Consider the following 17,077-nt stretch of genomic DNA (forward strand, 5'->3'; position numbering starts at 1 on the left):
TGGCCACATGGCTACCTGGTTACCTGGATACATGCACACCTGGCCACATGGCTTGCTGGTTACCTGGATACATGCACACCTGGCTACATGGCTACCTGGTTACCTGGACACATGCACACCTGGCCACATGGCTACCTGGTTACCTGGATACATGCACACCTGGCCACATGGCTACCTGGTTACCTGGACACATGCACACCTGGCCACATGGCTACCTGGTTACCTGGATACATGCACACCTGGCCACATGGCTTGCTGGTTACCTGGATACATGCACACCTGGCCACATGGCTACCTGGTTACCTGGATACATGCACACCTGGCCACATGGCTACCTGGTTACCTGGATACATGCACACCTGGCCACATGGCTACCTGGTTATCTGGATACATGCACATCTGGCCACATGGTTATCTGTTTACATGGTTACCTGGATACATGCACATCTGGCCACATGGATACCTGGTTACCTGTATACATGCACACCTGGATACATGCACACCTGGCCACATGGTTACCTGGTTACCTGGATACATGCACACCTGGCCACATGGCTACCTGGTTACCTGGATACATACACACCTGGCCACCTGGTTACCTGGATACATACACACCTGGTCACATGGCTTGCTGGTTACCTGGATACATGCACACCTGGCTACATGGCTACCTGTTTACATGGTTACCTGGATACATGCACACCTGGCTACATGGCTACCTGTTTACATGGTTACCTGGATACATGCACACCTGGCCACATGGATACTTGGTTACCTGGATACATGCACACCTGGCCACATGGCTACCTGTTTACATGGTTACTTGGACACATGCACATCTGGCCACATGGATACCTGGTTACATGGTTACCTGGACACATGCACACCTGGCCACATGGTTACCTGGCCACATTATTTATTTATCTATCTTTTCTATTTATCTCTGTGCCGCTGTTGTGATCTCTGTCCAGACGAAGTCCATCCCCGGCTCCACAGTTTTGATCATGTTGAGTTGCAGTTGGTTTGTGCGGCTCCACACAGCAAAGTCCCTCAACCTCCTTGTTCCCTCATGCAACCAACAACAGCGATGATGTCGTCTGCAAATCTCTGGATGAGGCGTGGTAGCAGAGGTCTGGTTACCTAGATACATGCACACCTGGCCACACGGCTACCTGGCTACACAGCTACCGGGTTACCTAGATACATGCACACCTGGCCACACGGCTACCTGGCTACACGGCTACCGGGTTACCTAGATACATGCACACCTGGATACATGCATACATGGGATTCATATAAATCAAATCAAACAGTATTAATTTTTCTGATATGATGAGACTAACACAAGAATTTGCAAAAGTCATGTTTATTTAATTTCCCAACAGCATGTCAGGTAGCATCCAGACAACTTGGAAATGGAACATTTGCAAAGAAGGTTTCAGTTCCATTCAAACCAGAGCGGAGCAGTGTGTGTACACGTTGCAGCATCAACAGCTGACAACATAAAGCTAAAACCTTAAAAACAGTCACATTCAGCTGTGATGCCTCATCCTCACAAACCCCGCACACATCAAACATCCCCGTCTCCATGGCAACCCTACATCCTTTAACCCTCGTATCATATTTATCCTCCCTCCATAAAGTTCATGCAGAAATCTCTGTGTCCCAGAATCATAGCGTGAAGCTTCCCAGCGTCGGTGCAGCTGTGGCAAAAATATTTACAAGTATTAACATTCAGTGTTTCGCTCGTTATCCAGGAAAAAACAAAAAACCAGCGACGTCGGCACATACGCTGCGTTATGACGTAAACTGCTGTAAAACACCAAACAGGTCATGTCATCACCCATCGGTCCGCTCAGCTGGAGGGGTCGTGGAACACGTCGCGGCGTTCGTGTGAATACTACAAACCTCGTGAAGATTCATCTCATCTATTCACTTTGTGGCTACACACACCTGATACACCTGGGTGTGTCTCTACAAAGTGTTACTGCCCCCTAGAGGTCTGGCATGCACACTACACCATTTCGCTCGTGTGTGCGTTTCCATGCAGGGGTAAATTAATGCCAACCAACCCGCCACATGCAGGAAAAATTCACTGTTATGAGTATGAATAAAAACTTAAAATTCTTCCAGTCAACACGTTTGCAGCATTTATTTACCAAACGACAAAGTTGTTGCTGAGAAAATATTTTTAGGTTGTAACTTATTTGGCACAAGGTGAAGCGAATCCACCAAAAGCCACTTTATCCTGCTTATTCACGAAGGTTCTGACAGTTTTCTGGCATCACACTAAAGAATTGATGTTCCCAGACGAGTATCGATGATGTCGATACGTTGATACCTTCGCTATCCGCTGAATGACAAAGAAATCGGAGCAGGATCACTGGAAACCACCGGGGGCACTGGTGAATGTATCCACCAGCAACCGCTTTCAGAGCTCTGAACTCAGCACTGCCTCCTGGTGGATTAACTGACTGTGGCGACGTGAAGCATGCGTGGACGTATGAGGACGGAGACGTATGACAATGTTTGAAACGAACGTCCTGATTTCCGTACGTAAGGAGCAGAAATGGAGATGAAGCAACACGCAACTCATACCATTCGTCATGAGAACTGCAGCTACAACGCCAGCAGGACGAATAAACGGCTGAACCGGTTTAGTCCACAGCTCTTCACCACATTCTCAGATCAGTTTTAATAAAATCATCTTCACAGCAAAAGTCAAAAACTGTCCAGCAGTTCCACACAAACACGTAGAAAACAAGTCGGAACGTGATTTCAGTCACAACGAATGAACAACACAGTGATGCAGATTCTACCTGCTTAAAGCGTCATGCAGCTCATTTCTGATCTTCAGGAGGCTTTGAGTGAATCACGTCGTGTTCGTAACCAGCAGAGACAGAAGAGTTTCTCTGAACGCAGATTATTTCCACAACGGGGTCAAATGTCTCACAAAGGAGCTGAGATCCAGAGCCTGTTCTTCAGACAGGGACTGGAAAATACGGATTTACTGGTCGTGTTGACGAAACGTCTGGAACAAAACGTCCGAAGGCGAATTGGAGGATTTTAACCATTTAAATTTATGTTTTTACTCCTTTTTAATACATTCAGTTCTGATTAAAAATATAAATCTTTGCAAATATATCAAAATAACTTTTTGTTTGCTTTCAAAATAAAAGAATCATAAAGTTTTAAAATTCAGATGGAAGGCTTTAAGTGATCAGAAGTTATTGGAAGTTTGATCAGGACTGATGATTTGTGATAAAAAAAAAACATCTATAATGTTGTTCCACCAGATTTGGTGACTGATTTGAAATCTCACACAAAAAAAGAAATAAAATTAGGAAAAATCAATTGTTCATTTTTAGTAAATTAGTAAATTACAGAAGATTATTCACTTGGGGAAAAAAAGCTGTTTTTCTGAATTAACGACATTGGCCTAAACAAAAAAATAATATAAAAATAAACGGGGTTTTTTTCTGAATTAACGCCATTTTTGAAGTCCGTTAGCATTATTAACAGAATTGATCCAGAGAAGGTCCAACATGTCCCGTTTGTTTCATTTAATTCACTTTTAGGACTACTTTGTTTTGGGATTAAGACATTGGGAAACACTTTAATACTCTAAGTTATGTTGACTGGATCATTATTAGTTTGTCCGCTTTGCGAAGACACCTGCAGATTTTCGCTTGTTCAGATGTAAAAATGTAATTTTATTCATTCTGAAACACTGCATCATGTGATTTATCAGCTGAGTTATTAATAATCTGAACAATTAAACATTTTAAATCAGACCAAAGTTGACAGAAAGATTTTTTTTATCTAACGTTTTTGGGAAGATTTTCTTTAGTCCTCTGATGAACTGAGATGTACATTTACCAGTTGGGCTTAAATATTGATTAAATTTACAGAAATAAAAGTAATATAATCTTCTGTCTCCTTATTTAATTTCATTCTCAAGATAACAATCGACATTCTCCATTATTTCCTAAATCCAAGCCACACTTTTACTTTGTTAATCTGAAGAAAAGTGAACAGAATAAAACATTTGCAGAAGGATTAACGTGATTTCCAGTTAAATCTGATGCTTGTCTTACTGACAAAACGCAGAAAAATGGACTTTCTGCTACGTAGAAGTAAGATTTGTGACATAAACAGTAGAGAAATGGCACATCTCAGCTTCCGTAGATCCCAAAAGCAAATTTCCCGTTTTATCTGAATATTTTTTCACATTTATGATCCAAACGAATCTGATCTGAAAATAAATCTTTCATCTGTCGTCAGTTTCTGAATTCTCCTCATTCTGCAGAACTTTAAGCAGAAATTTCTGTTTTTTCTTTGGTTTTTCTGCATTATTTATAAAATCGACACGACGGAGCCAATCAGGATGATTAATAACTGATTAATAAAGTCTCTTATTGGGTTGGTGTAAAAATTTTCCTGCTGCTGAACCTGCCATGTGCAAATCTTCTAAATATTTTTCCTGTATTTTTACTGAACATTTTCAATTCTTAATTTTAAAAACAGTTTTATGTGTGATCAGGGGATAATTCTTTTCATTGATCATTAACATTATTGTGAAATCGTAACAAATCTGTTGCAGTTTATGCAGAAGAGATTTCAGACGAGTGGCGGTGAAACCGTCTGATGCAGGAAAATTCATTTGAATGTTTTCATGCATATAAAACAAACTTCCATGCATGAAATAACAACAGAAATTGTAATTAATACTTGTCTGCATACCATGAAGCATCATGACATATCAATGACATCATCAGGGTAAGAAAATGAGTTTTTCTCATTATAATCAGCAGAAATGTAAATTTTTCTCAGTTTAAACTCGAATGATATTTTTACAGCGTAGCGACAAAAGTAGAAATATCTCGTACAAACACAAACATGCGAAGCAGCTTTTTCATTCAAATACCTGAACAACTACATCCATCACCAAAATAAACAAGAGCAGAAAAACAATGGCGATGAAGAGCCGGAAACTCGCAGCGGTCCAGGATCTTCTCAAACCTCAAACCTGGTGAAAATGAAGAACATCAACAGATTAATCACCAAAAGCTGCTGATCAATGACTTCCATTAAATTAGAAAAAGGCATGTTTTATTGCTTCCATCCAGAAAATTTACAGAGCAACTCCTCGATAAGTCTGCGTTTTAATACGAACATCTAACAGAAAAAACACCTTCTGGGCGATTTGCTGCTTAGATGAACGGGTGAATGGCAAAGGCGCCACAACTGGGTATAAAAGGAGGAAGAACGGCTTATTGGCACCACTGTGTCCTCAGGAACCATCAGTTTAATAAATATCTTTAATTGGCTCCAGTTTAAGTACTTTGGAGTTATAGCTCAGCCCAAAATGAAAATCAATTTTATTATATTGTCTTCATTCTTTTTATTTCTTTGGAATTTGTTCCTTTTGTGTTGAATTTTTTATGAATGCAGTTTTTTTTTTTTTTTTAATCAGCAGGAAATCTTCTCCAAACTTGGATTATTTTACTTAAAAAAAACAATCAGCAAATCAGACATTTTAAAAACAGATTCTGATCAATATAATTCTAAACTATTCAACTTCAGGAAAGATAAAATGAGCTTTTATTAAAGGAAAACAGTAGAAACACTTTGTTACAGAAAAGAAGCAAATTTTTACGAGTCAAACCAGAAATTTCATGTCATGATTTTAAATTCAGTTTATTTTTATATTTCTGCTGCTAAATTATTTTTCATCATTCCATCCATCATCCATCTATCCATCATCCATCCATCGTCCATCCTCCATCCATCCATCCATCGTCCATCTATCCATCATCCATCCATCATCCATCTATCCATCATCCATCTATCATCCATCCTCCATCCATCCATCTATCCATCATCCATCCATCATCCATCCATCCATCCATCATCCATCTATCCATCATCCATCCATCATCCATCCTCCATCCATCCATCTATCCATCATCCATCCATCATCCATCCATCCATCCATCATCCATCTATCCATCATCCATCCATCGTCCATCCTCCATCCATCCATCCATCGTCCATCTATCCATCATCCATCCATCATCCATCTATCCATCATCCATCCATCGTCCATCCTCCATCCATCCATCCATCGTCCATCTATCCATCATCCATCCATCATCCATCTATCCATCATCCATCTATCATCCATCCTCCATCCATCCATCTATCCATCATCCATCCATCATCCATCCATCCATCCATCATCCATCTATCCATCATCCATCCATCATCCATCCTCCATCCATCCATCTATCCATCATCCATCCATCATCCATCCATCCATCCATCATCCATCTATCCATCATCCATCCATCGTCCATCCTCCATCCATCCATCCATCGTCCATCTATCCATCATCCATCCATCATCCATCTATCCATCATCCATCCATCATCCATCCTCCATCCATCCATCTATCCATCATCCATCCATCATCCATCCATCCATCCATCATCCATCTATCCATCATCCATCCATCATCCATCCTCCATCCATCCATCTATCCATCATCCATCTATCCATCATCCATCCATCGTCCATCCTCCATCCATCCATCCATCGTCCATCTATCCATCATCCATCCATCATCCATCCATCCATCATCCATCCTCCATCCATCCATCTATCCATCATCCATCCATCATCCATCCATCCATCCATCATCCATCTATCCATCATCCATCCATCATCCATCCTCCATCCATCCATCTATCCATCATCCATCTATCCATCATCCATCCATCGTCCATCCTCCATCCATCCATCCATCATCCATCTATCCATCATCCATCCATCCATCGTCCATCTATCCATCATCCATCCATCATCCATCTATCCATCATCCATCCATCATCCATCCTCCATCCATCCATCCATCATCCATCTATCCATCATCCATCCATCGTCCATCCTCCATCCATCCATCCATCGTCCATCTATCCATCATCCATCCATCATCCATCTATCCATCATCCATCCATCATCCACCCTCCATCCATCCATCTATCCATCGTCCATCTATCCATCATCCATCCATCATCCATCCATCATCCATCCTCCATCCATCCATCTATCCATCATCCATCCATCCATCCATCCATCCATCCATCATCCATCCATCATCCATCCATCATCCATCCTCCATCCATCCATCCATCGTCCATCTATCCATCATCCATCCATCATCCATCTATCCATCATCCATCCATCGTCCATCCTCCATCCATCCATCCATCATCCATCTATCCATCATCCATCCATCGTCCATCCTCCATCCATCCATCCATCGTCCATCTATCCATCATCCATCCATCATCCATCTATCCATCATCCATCCATCATCCATCCTCCATCCATCCATCTATCCATCATCCATCCATCATCCATCCATCCATCCATCATCCATCTATCCATCATCCATCCATCGTCCATCTATCCATCATCCATCCATCGTCCATCCATCCATCCATCCATCCATCATCCATCCATCCATCCATCATCCATCTATCCATCATCCATCCATCGTCCATCTATCCATCATCCATCCATCGTCCATCTATCCATCATCCATCCATCATCCATCTATCCATCATCCATCCATCGTCCATCCATCCATCCATCCATCCATCCATCGTCCATCTATCCATCATCCATCCATCATCCATCCATCATCCATCCTCCATCCATCCATCTATCCATCATCCATCCATCCATCCATCCATCCATCCATCCATCATCCATCCATCATCCATCCATCATCCATCCTCCATCCATCCATCTATCCATCATCCATCCATCCATCCATCCATCCATCCATCCATCATCCATCCATCGTCCATCCTCCATCCATCCATCCATCGTCCATCTATCCATCATCCATCCATCGTCCATCTATCCATCATCCATCCATCATCCATCTATCCATCATCCATCCATCGTCCATCCATCCATCCATCCATCCATCCATCGTCCATCTATCCATCATCCATCCATCATCCATCTATCCATCATCCATCCATCATCCATCCTCCATCCATCCATCTATCCATCATCCATCCATCCATCCATCCATCCATCCATCATCCATCCATCCATCCATCATCGATCTATCCATCATCCATCCATCATCCATCCATCCATCCATCATCCATCCATCCATCCATCATCCATCTATCCATCATCCATCCATCATCCATCCATCATCCATCTATCCATCATCCATCCATCCATCCATCCATCCATCATCCATCCATCGTCCATCCATCCATCCATGGTCCATCTATCCATCATCCATCCATCATCCATCTATCCATCATCCATCCATCATCCATCCTCCATCCATCCATCTATCCATCATCCATCCATCCATCCATCCATCCATCCATCATCCATCCATCCATCCATCATCCATCTATCCATCATCCATCCATCATCCATCCATCCATCCATCCATCCATCCATCATCCATCTATCCATCATCCATCCATCGTCCATCTATCCATCATCCATCCATCGTCCATCTATCCATCATCCATCCATCATCCATCTATCCATCATCCATCCATCGTCCATCCATCCATCCATCCATCCATCGTCCATCTATCCATCATCCATTCATCATCCATCCATCATCCATCCTCCATCCATTCATCTATCCATCATCCATCCATCCATCCATCATCCATCCATCATCCATCCATCATCCATCCTCCATCCATCCATCTATCCATCATCCATCCATCCATCCATCCATCCATCCATCCATCCATCATCCATCCATCGTCCATCCTCCATCCATCCATCCATCGTCCATCTATCCATCATCCATCCATCGTCCATCTATCCATCATCCATCCATCATCCATCTATCCATCATCCATCCATCGTCCATCCATCCATCCATCCATCCATCCATCGTCCATCTATCCATCATCCATCCATCATCCATCTATCCATCATCCATCCATCATCCATCCTCCATCCATCCATCTATCCATCATCCATCCATCCATCCATCCATCCATCATCCATCCATCCATCCATCATCCATCTATCCATCATCCATCCATCATCCATCCATCCATCCATCATCCATCCATCCATCCATCATCCATCTATCCATCATCCATCCATCATCCATCCATCATCCATCTATCCATCATCCATCCATCCATCCATCCATCCATCATCCATCCATCGTCCATCCATCCATCCATCCATCCATCGTCCATCTATCCATCATCCATCCATCATCCATCTATCCATCATCCATCCATCATCCATCCTCCATCCATCCATCTATCCATCATCCATCCATCCATCCATCCATCCATCATCCATCCATCCATCCATCATCCATCTATCCATCATCCATCCATCCATCCATCATCCATCCATCCATCCATCATCCATCTATCCATCATCCATCCATCATCCATCCATCATCCATCTATCCATCATCCATCCATCCATCCATCCATCCATCATCCATCCATCCATCATCCATCCATCATCCATCCATCATCCATCTATCCATCATCCATCCATCATCCATCCATCCATCCATCCATCATCCATCCATCCATCCATCATCCATCCATCCATCATCCATCCATCCATCCATCATCCATCCATCCATCCATCATCCATCTATCCATCATCCATCCATCCATCCATCCATCCATCCATCCATCCATCATCCATCTATCCATCTATCCATCATCCATCCATCATCCATCCATCCATCCATCCATCATCCATCTATCCATCATCCATCCATCATCCATCCATCCATCCATCATCCATCTATCCATCATCCATCCATCCATCCATCCATCCATCCATCATCCATCTATCCATCATCCATCCATCATCCATCCATCCATCCATCCATCCATCATCCATCTATCCATCATCCATCCATCATCCATCTATCCATCATCCATCCATCATTCATCCATCCATCATCCATCCATCCATCCATCCATCCATCCATCATCCATCTATCCATCATCCATCCATCATCCATCCATCCATTCATCCATCCATCCATCCATCCATCCATCATCCATCCATCCATCCATCCATCATCCATCCATCCATCCATCCATCCATCATCCATCCATCCATCCATCATCCATCTATCCATCATCCATCTATCCATCATCCATCCATCCATTCATCCATCCATCCATCCATCCATCATCCATCCATCATCCATCCATCCATTCATCCATCCATCCATCCATCCATCCATCCATCATCCATCCATCCATCCATCATCCATCATCCATCCATCCATCCATCCATCCATCGTCCATCCATCATCCATCCATCCATCCATCATCCATCCATCCATCCATCATCCATCCATCATCCATCCTCCATCCATCCATCTATCCATCATCCATCCATCCATCCATCCATCCATCCATCATCCATCCATCCATCCATCATCCATCTATCCATCATCCATCCATCATCCATCCATCCATCCATCATCCATCCATCCATCCATCATCCATCTATCCATCATCCATCCATCGTCCATCTATCCATCATCCATCCATCGTCCATCTATCCATCATCCATCCATCATCCATCTATCCATCATCCATCCATCGTCCATCCATCCATCCATCCATCCATCCATCGTCCATCTATCCATCATCCATCCATCATCCATCCATCATCCATCCTCCATCCATCCATCTATCCATCATCCATCCATCCATCCATCCATCCATCCATCCATCATCCATCCATCATCCATCCATCATCCATCCTCCATCCATCCATCTATCCATCATCCATCCATCCATCCATCCATCCATCCATCCATCCATCATCCATCCATCGTCCATCCTCCATCCATCCATCCATCGTCCATCTATCCATCATCCATCCATCGTCCATCTATCCATCATCCATCCATCATCCATCTATCCATCATCCATCCATCGTCCATCCATCCATCCATCCATCCATCCATCGTCCATCTATCCATCATCCATCCATCATCCATCTATCCATCATCCATCCATCATCCATCCTCCATCCATCCATCTATCCATCATCCATCCATCCATCCATCCATCCATCCATCCATCATCCATCCATCCATCCATCATCGATCTATCCATCATCCATCCATCATCCATCCATCCATCCATCATCCATCCATCCATCCATCATCCATCTATCCATCATCCATCCATCATCCATCCATCATCCATCTATCCATCATCCATCCATCCATCCATCCATCCATCATCCATCCATCGTCCATCCATCCATCCATGGTCCATCTATCCATCATCCATCCATCATCCATCTATCCATCATCCATCCATCATCCATCCTCCATCCATCCATCTATCCATCATCCATCCATCCATCCATCCATCCATCCATCCATCATCCATCCATCCATCCATCATCCATCTATCCATCATCCATCCATCATCCATCCATCCATCCATCATCCATCCATCCATCCATCATCCATCTATCCATCATCCATCCATCGTCCATCTATCCATCATCCATCCATCGTCCATCTATCCATCATCCATCCATCATCCATCTATCCATCATCCATCCATCGTCCATCCATCCATCCATCCATCCATCGTCCATCTATCCATCATCCATTCATCATCCATCCATCATCCATCCTCCATCCATTCATCTATCCATCATCCATCCATCCATCCATCATCCATCCATCATCCATCCATCATCCATCCTCCATCCATCCATCTATCCATCATCCATCCATCCATCCATCCATCCATCCATCCATCCATCCATCCATCATCCATCCATCGTCCATCCTCCATCCATCCATCCATCGTCCATCTATCCATCATCCATCCATCGTCCATCTATCCATCATCCATCCATCATCCATCTATCCATCATCCATCCATCGTCCATCCATCCATCCATCCATCCATCCATCGTCCATCTATCCATCATCCATCCATCATCCATCTATCCATCATCCATCCATCATCCATCCTCCATCCATCCATCTATCCATCATCCATCCATCCATCCATCCATCCATCATCCATCCATCCATCCATCATCCATCTATCCATCATCCATCCATCATCCATCCATCCATCCATCATCCATCCATCCATCCATCATCCATCTATCCATCATCCATCCATCATCCATCCATCATCCATCTATCCATCATCCATCCATCCATCCATCCATCCATCATCCATCCATCGTCCATCCATCCATCCATCCATCCATCGTCCATCTATCCATCATCCATCCATCATCCATCTATCCATCATCCATCCATCATCCATCCTCCATCCATCCATCTATCCATCATCCATCCATCCATCCATCCATCCATCATCCATCCATCCATCCATCATCCATCTATCCATCATCCATCCATCCATCCATCATCCATCCATCCATCCATCATCCATCTATCCATCATCCATCCATCATCCATCCATCATCCATCTATCCATCATCCATCCATCCATCCATCCATCCATCATCCATCCATCCATCATCCATCCATCATCCATCCATCATCCATCTATCCATCATCCATCCATCATCCATCCATCCATCCATCCATCATCCATCCATCCATCCATCATCCATCCATCCATCATCCATCCATCCATCCATCATCCATCCATCCATCCATCATCCATCTATCCATCATCCATCCATCCATCCATCCATCCATCCATCATCCATCTATCCATCTATCCATCATCCATCCATCATCCATCCATCCATCCATCCATCATCCATCTATCCATCATCCATCCATCATCCATCCATCCATCCATCATCCATCTATCCATCATCCATCCATCCATCCATCCATCCATCCATCATCCATCTATCCATCATCCATCCATCATCCATCCATCCATCCATCCATCCATCATCCATCTATCCATCATCCATCCATCATCCATCTATCCATCATCCATCCATCATTCATCCATCCATCATCCATCCATCCATCCATCCATCCATCCATCATCCATCTATCCATCATCCATCCATCATCCATCCATCCATTCATCCATCCATCCATCCATCCATCCATCATCCATCCATCCATCCATCCATCCATCCATCATCCATCTATCCATCATCCATCCATCATCCATCCATCCATCCATCCATCATCCATCTATCCATCATCCATCTATCCATCATCCATCCATCCATTCATCCATCCATCCATCCATCCATCATCCATCCATCATCCATCCATCCATTCATCCATCCATCCATCCATCCATCCATCCATCATCCATCCATCCATCCATCATCCATCATCCATCCATCCATCCATCCATCCATCGTCCATCCATCATCCATCCATCCATCCATCATCCATCCATCCATCCATCATCCATCCATCATCCATCCATCCATCATCCATCCATCATCCATCCATCCATCATCCATCCATCCATCCATCCATCCATCCATCCATCATCCATCCATCATCCATCATACATCCATCCATCCATCATCCATCCATCATACATCCATCCATCCATCATCAATCCATCATCCATCATCCATCATCCATCCATCATCCATCCATCCATCATCCATCCATCCATCCATCATCCATCCATCATCCATCCATCCATCCATCCATCCATCCATCCATCATCCATCCAGCCATCCATCATCCATCCATCATCCATCCATCATCCATCCATCCATCATCCATCCATCCATCCATCCATCCATCATCCATCCATCCATCCATCATCCATCCATCATCCATCCATCCATCATCCATCCATCATCCATCCATCCATCCATCCATCATCCATCCATCATCCATCATCCATCATCCATCCATCCATTGATCATCCATCCATCATCCATCATCCATCCATCCATCATCCATCCATCATCCATCCATCCGTCCATCCATCATCCATCCATCATCCATCCATCCATCCATCCATCCATCCATCCATCATCCATCCATCCATCCATCCATCCATCATCCATCCATCCATCCATCATCCATCCATCATCCACCCATCCATTCATTCATCATCCATCATCCATCCATCGATTCATCCATCCATCCATCCATCCATCCATCCATCATCCATCCATCATCCATCCATCATCCATCCATCCATCATCCATCATCCATCATGCATCCATCATCCATCCATCCATCCATCATCCATCCATCATCCATCCATCCATCATCCATCCATCCATCATCCATCCATCATCCATCATCCATCCATCCATCATCCATCCATCATCCATCCATCCATCATCCATCCATCATCCATCCATCCATCCATCATCCATCCATCATCCATCATCCATCATCCATCCATCATCCATCCATCCATCATCCATCCATCATCCATCCATCCATCCATCATCCATCCATCATCCATCCATCCATCCATCCATCATCCATCATCCATCCAGCCATCCATCATCCATCCATCCATCCATCATCCATCCATCATCCATCCATCCATCATCCATCCATCCATCCATCCATCCATCCATCATCCATCATCCATCCATCATCCATCCATCCATCCATCCATCATCCATCCATCATCCATCCATCATCCATCATCCATCCATCCATCCATCATCCATCCGTCCATCCATCATCCATCCATCATCCATCCATCCATCCATCCATCATCCATCCATCCATCCATCCATCCATCATCCATCCATCCATCCATCATCCATCCATCATCCACCCATCCATTCATTCATCATCCATCATCCATCCATCGATTCATCCATCCATCCATCCATCCATCCATCATCCATCCATCATCCATCCATCATCCATCCATCCATCATCCATCATCCATCATCCATCATCCATCCATCATCCATCCATCCATCCATCATCCATCCATCATCCATCATCCATCATCCATCCATCATCCATCCATCCATCCATCCATCCATCATCCATCCATCCATCCATCCATCATCCATCCATCATCCATCATCCATCATCCATCCATCATCCATCATCCATCATCCATCCATCCATCCATCCATCATCCATCCATCATCCATCCATCCATCCATCCATCATCCATCCATCATCCATCCATCCATCCATCATCCATCCATCATCCATCCATCCATCCATCATCCATCCATCATCCATCATCCATCCATCCATCCATCCATCATCCATCCATCATCCATCATCCATCCATCCATCATCCATCATCCATCCATCATCCATCCATCATCCATCCATCCATCATCCATCCATCCATCCATCATCCATCCATCCATCCATCATCCATCCATCATCCATCATCCATCCATCCATCATCCATCATTCATCCATCCATCATCCATCCATCCGTCCATCCATCATCCATCCATCATCCATCCATCCATCCATCCATCCATCATCCATCCATCCATCCATCCATCATCCATCCATCCATCCATCCATCATCCATCCATCCATCCATCATCCATCCATCATCCACCCATCCATTCATTCATCATCCATCATCCATCCATCCATCCATCCATCATCCATCCAGCCATCCATCATCCATCCATCCATCCATCATCCATCCATCCATCCATCCATCATCCATCCATCCATCCATCATCCATCATCCATCCATCCATCATCCATCATCCATCCATCATCCATCCATCCATCCATCATCCATCCATCATCCATCCATCCATCCATCATCCATCCATCCATCCATCATCCATCCATCATCCATCATCCATCCATCCATCATCCATCCATCATCCATCCATCCATCCATCCATCCATCCATCCATCCATCCATCATCCATCCATCATCCATCATCCATCCATCCATCATCCATCCATCATCCATCCATCCATCCATCATCCATCCATCCATCCATCCATCCATCCATCATCCATCCATCATCCATCATCCATCATCCATCCATCATCCATCCATCCATCATCCATCCATCATCCATCCATCCATCCATCATCCATCCATCATCCATCCATCCATCCATCCATCATCCATCCAGCCATCCATCATCCATCCATCCATCCATCATCCATCCATCATCCATCCATCCATCATCCATCCATCCATCCATCATCCATCCATCATCCATCCATCCATCATCCATCCATCATCCATCATCCATCCATCCATCCATCATCCATCCATCATCCATCATCCATCCATCCATCATCCATCCATCATCCATCCATCCATCCATCCATCATCCATCCATCCATCCATCATCCATCCATCCATCCATCATCCATCCATCATCCACCCATCCATTCATTCATCATCCATCATCCATCCATCGATTCATCCATCCATCCATCATCCATCCATCATGCATCATCCATCCATCCATCATCCATCATCCATCATCCATCCATCATCCATCCATCCATCCATCATCCATCCATCATCCATCATCCATCCATCCATCCATCCATCCATCCATCATCCATCCATCCATCCATCATCCATCCATCATCCATCATCCATCATCCATCCATCCATCATCCATCATCCATCCATCATCCATCCATCCATCCATCCATCATCCATCCATCATCCATCATCCATCCATCCATCCATCCATCATCCATCCATCATCCATCATCCATCCATCCATCCATCATCCATCCATCATCCATCCATCATCCATCCATCCATCCATCATCCATCCATCCATCCATCCATCCATCAATCCATCCATCCATCCACCCATCCATCCATCCATCATCCATCCATCAATCCATCCATTCATTCAACCATCCATCCATCCATCATCCATCCATCCATCATCCATCTACTCATCTATCCATCCATTCATTCATCATCCATCCATCCATCCACCCATCCATCCATCCATCCATCATCCATCCATCATCCATCATCCATCCATCCATCCATCATCCATCCATCATCCATCCATCATCCATCCATCCATCCATCCATCATCCATCCATCATCCATCATCCATCATC

General features: G+C 44.1%; 1 protein-coding gene across 1 annotated transcript in view; it reads right to left on the minus strand.

Moving 5' to 3' along the window:
- Positions 1-1,357: 1,357 nt before the first annotated feature.
- The window catches only part of cUnh4orf54 (chromosome Un C4orf54 homolog), a 29,054-nt gene continuing 13,334 nt past the window's right edge, over positions 1,358-17,077 (minus strand). Inside the window, exon 2 of the mRNA XM_079257443.1 lies at positions 1,358-5,029. The gene's annotated coding sequence lies outside the window, so the exon portion shown is untranslated. The remainder of the gene's footprint in view (positions 5,030-17,077) is intronic.

The sequence above is a fragment of the Telmatherina bonti genome, assembly GCF_933228915.1.
Source record: "Telmatherina bonti genome assembly, chromosome: 18".
In the NCBI taxonomy this organism is placed as follows: domain Eukaryota; kingdom Metazoa; phylum Chordata; class Actinopteri; order Atheriniformes; family Telmatherinidae; genus Telmatherina; species Telmatherina bonti.